At 38.3% G+C, this 4,707-nt stretch overlaps 2 protein-coding genes across 2 annotated transcripts in view; one reads left to right on the plus strand and one right to left on the minus strand.

The window, feature by feature from the left end:
* Positions 1 to 803, minus strand: part of LOC107721658 (leucine-rich repeat and fibronectin type-III domain-containing protein 4-like) — a 25,859-nt gene extending 25,056 nt beyond the window's left edge. The window contains exon 1 of the mRNA XM_016529778.1: positions 257 to 803. The gene's annotated coding sequence lies outside the window, so the exon portion shown is untranslated. The remainder of the gene's footprint in view (positions 1 to 256) is intronic.
* pcxb (pyruvate carboxylase b) overlaps positions 1 to 4,707 on the plus strand; it is a 238,018-nt gene that overhangs the window by 160,805 nt on the left and 72,506 nt on the right. The gene's annotated exons all lie outside the window — the stretch shown is intronic.

Genomic DNA, 4,707 nt, shown 5'->3' on the forward strand with positions numbered 1-4,707 from the left:
TGTGTGTGTGAGAGAGAGAGAGAGAGAGAGAGACAGAGAGAGAGAGGAGTTAAGCAGCTGTCTTATATGGCATCAGGCATGTCCCCATGCAGACTGACAAGCTTTCAACTAAGCATCATCTCTCTGTCTCATCATCCCTTTCTCTTGTTTTTATATGCCTTATCAGAAATGTCTTTTTCCTCTTTACTCTCATTATCCATTTTGAAATCCATCATTGAAATGACACACATACACACGCAAACGCGTCCCCACAAACCTGCTTTTCCAGCATTTCCAGTCGAGTAGTCCTGCAGGAAACGGCGATCCGACTCCTGGCTTCCTCAAAAGCGAAACAAGACCCTCTTTCTCTCTCTTTCGGACTCCAGTCCTCTTCCCTCCCTCTCTTGATCTCTCTCTCTCTCCGTCTAACACTCCCTCGTTCTCACCAGCTGTGTGCTGCTGAATCTCTTCAGAGGACAAACTCCTCTTTTTTTCATCCCTTTCTTTCTCTCCTGCCACAGCTGATTGAAATTTAAGTCATTTTTAATCCTGTCGGTCAGGTATCCGGGGAACAACAGAACAGAAAAAGAAAAATTAGAGCGAACGTGAAAGGAAAAATGATAGATCTTTTGTACTGCTAGATATTTTTAGCAGTGCCCCTGCATACTTCTCTCATTTGCTTCTACTGTAGTTCAGATTTTCTCGGGTTTCTACTCATTTTTTTCTTCTTTCACAAGCAGCTGAGATGTTTGAGCGAGCCAGCGAGCGACTAAGGAGCGAGTGTTGACTACACACACTGATACTGGAGAGAGAGAGTGAGGGAGGGGGCTAAAAAACAGAGAGAGAGAGAAAGCGAGAGAGAGAGATGGACAGCCTCCAGCAGTATTGGCTGAGTGTGATGGTTGGGGTAGCGAGGGAGCGATATAGGAAGAGATGATAGAGAAGCAGAAGGAAGAGCTAAGTATGGAGAAATGGATGGAAGAGGGTGATATGTAGAGGAAAGAGATAAAGATGTACATCAAACGCAGAGAGGCTGGATATAGCCTTTACTGCTACCTGATGTTAATAAGAGATTTTCACTCCCAAACACTCTTATAATGTTTAACATTGTTTATACATGACATATACAACAAGACATAATGTAATATTAATGCTAATATTGCAACTCATTTTGTGTTTGAATGTATGTGGCTGTTTTATATGCATACATACATACTATATGTGTTTGTTTTGCCTACATTGTAAAGATCTAAATGTCCCTGGAAAAGATCAAATCACCTGAAAATCATCTGCATAAAATGGTCCCCATGAGGAAATCAGCTTAATACACTAAATTAGGTCATTTTGTAATTCCTGTTTCTGTGACGGTTCGATTTAGAAGATAGGACATATCATTAACTCCGTTTAAAAATAATAGAAGTCAATAGAAGTCTCCATCATGAAAACAAACATATGTGATATTTGTATATCTGAGAATTAGAAGGAAACAGAGGGAGAAGAAAGTGTGTGTGTTTGTGTGTGTAATTTATCTAGCTGTATGATCACTGGGAACCTCTCTCCATCTCTGCCTGCTATATTTGTCTTGTCTTATTAGTTATTATTGGAATAGATGAGTTATGAACAGCCTTCGAATTTACCCAGTTAAAGGCAAACACTCACCGAGTAATGAGAGAGAGAGAGAGAGAGAGGGAGAGAATATGTAATGGTGTTATCTTAAGAGAGAGTTTTATATTTTCATTGGTGTCATTTTTCATTTTAAAAAACATTTCACAATATCTGTTGACTGGTTTATTTACATAATGATATTGAAAATGGTGGCCACGTTCTAGCAAGCACAAACCAATACCGCACAACAGTCAAACACATTTACACACACATGCCACTAAAAACAGACTCACACGTCAACAACACATCAACACTCCTGACTTATAATAAATATACAACATCCATGCAACCATCCCAGGAAAGCAGCTTGTGCAGGTATGCATATGTGTGTTTATTGTGTATGAGGTTTATTAGAAATGAAGACTATTCAGATGTGACGCACCTCATTTGTTCAGTTGATTAGAGAATGCAGTGGAGTGTAACACTACTGAAAACCAGAACTCCTTCCACATCTTTGTCCTCATTGTTACACTTGTTTTTCTTAGTTATATAGTGGGCAGGTGGATTAATCCGACAATATTTAGATCACATGATATTGTCTGCATTAGCCAATAAACTGTGTCTAATGAACATAAGAGTTACTTCAACATATGTTGTGTCTGAAGTAATTTCATTAAAGCTGCAGTATAAAAGATTATATGGTTAAAAATTAACAAAAAAAAATCTATTATTGAGGAAGTACATAAAAAATCAGTGTTCAGAACTCGCCTTGTGCCTACTTGCCTTACCCTGATTCACAATGGTAAGCTTATAATAATAATTTTTCAGGCTGTTAGTCTGATTTTATGGGAAATGTCAATTTTACATCATTCATCTTCGATTAGCTATGTCCTTAATATACAACCATAAATAAAGAGAATTGCTGTGTGTGTGTGTGTGTGTGTGTGCGATGCAAGGTGTGCTAATTCTGACAGCTTGTATCCATAACTATTAGAGCAACATTATTAACACAATGAATCGTTCAAAAAGGCAACCAAGTCAAAACAACAGTGTAGGAAATGTACCTGTTTAAAAGCATTAGATGGCTTTAAAATGAAAAAGCAGAGATGAGTGTACACAATTAAACATCCAGTATCAACCAAAATCAATAAAATAATATGATAATAAACTGAACACATCTGAGTCTGTCTGTGTGAGAGAGCAATGTGTGTGTTTTGTGTTCTTCTATATTTAGTTCCTCCCCCATCCTCACACACGTTTAGTCATAGCACATTCACACTAGGGCTGTCAAAATGGCTGAAAAACTAAATTCGAATTTTGTACTTAAAGGGGTCATATACTCCTTTGTGCGAGATGCGAGTGCAACGGTGATAGATGACCCTCTAGAAAATGTGCGAAATATGTCTTCTGTGTGAACGGCTTGGTTTCAGTTTTGATGTAAACAAGATCTTCTCTGCATTGATGTTCTCTTTTTCCGCAATATTTTTTAATGAACAATGAAGCAGTTCTGCATCTAGTGGCTTCACTATTTTTTTTCATGGGAGCCGCACTGATAGGGCAAAGTCAATCAGAGAGCCACTTTTACTGGGAAGTATGAAAAGTTGCATCCAGTCATAAATAGCATCCAGTCACAAACAGTCTTTTTATCAATCTGTCATCCCTGATATGCAATTCAATGCAATACAAAAGGGGCTATCATTCTTTATCATTTACCAGTCAAATTTGTAACTGACACAAGATGATTTTAAAAAAAGTAGGATTACCTTAATGCTGGAAAAACCTTAAGTTATTTAATTTTTTTACTAGCCCATCATGTATCTAACCATCCAAGTGCACATTAGGCGTTAAGAGCTGTTAAGATTAAAACTGGCAACTCCGCAGTGAGTCAGGAGTGTCATGGACGTAGGACAGAGCAAGTGTAAATATCTTTTTTAGTCTATATTTCCATCTTGTAATGCCGCTGTTTTAGGTATTTTTTTTTTATATATATAAATTATTTGTAATAGAGCAGACACTGTCTGACAGTTTACTGATGGGGATCGTGTCGCGTTGCATCGCGCCACATTCAGTGTAGACAACATCACTGGGTTCTATTGTCTTTTGTCGGATCGTGCCACTCGCGTCCGGTGTAGAGATGTTGTGAGTTTTTTTAATGGGTTATGTTATAGCCCTGCTTGTTTTTAATGTTTTTATGAAATATCTGTATTGACTGCATGATCATATCATCGTATTATTTAATGACATGCGAGCCACAAAGTAAAGCTTGGCGAACCGCGCAATGAGTAACTGGGATAGGCTAACAAGAACATTATAATGTAACGACACTTACATCGTCATCGCATCTCGTGCGCCACTGATAAGGCTGCCTCCTTAACGCACACCTAAAATTGGATTTTTATTTTAAATTCGGCTAATTTTTTTCACAGCCCTAATTCACACCATTGCCATAACATACGAATCAAAAACGAAGACAATTAATCACAGAGACAGTGCCATGCTTACCATCAAACTCTTGCTTGTTTTGTCTCGTGCACACAAACTCTGTTCAGCATCACGGACAGCGCATGGCAGTTTGCTTTGCACTGAAAGTTTGTGGCATTGGCGAATGTTGTTGTCTGCTTACCATCTCTGTTAATACGCTTTTGCAGTTTAATAGAAAGAGAGAGAGAGAGACAGATGGATGGATGGAACGATGGATTACTTGACAGGCCTCTATTCATGCACTAATGGCTTCACACATTCAGGAAGAATGTGTATGTGTGTTTTGGTTGTGCATATTTTTTTTTCAAGAACCATGTTTGTTCTTGAACAGATGTCAATTACGCTGACAGGACTATACTTTGCTTTGTCACACCCCGCTAGACAGACAAATAAAGGCCTTTCATTAAACTGTCTCAGACCTTTATTCTGCATAGAATTGAGCGAATTCATGGTAATTTGTTTATTTGTTTGTATGTGTGTGATGCTCTTTGTGCAAATAAATACATCGTGGACAGTCACAGACCTGTTTGAAATAGGCACATTTTGCCCCAGGGCTGTTTGGAAGTTTGAAGTGCTTAACAAATATTCAGTTTATCTAACATTTAGTGTGAGAGAGAGAGAGAGAGAGAGAGAGAGAGAGAG

Source organism: Sinocyclocheilus rhinocerous, unplaced genomic scaffold (genome assembly GCF_001515625.1).
Source record: "Sinocyclocheilus rhinocerous isolate Xijiao unplaced genomic scaffold, SAMN03320098_v1.1 scaffold1382, whole genome shotgun sequence".
Lineage (NCBI taxonomy): Eukaryota > Metazoa > Chordata > Actinopteri > Cypriniformes > Cyprinidae > Sinocyclocheilus > Sinocyclocheilus rhinocerous.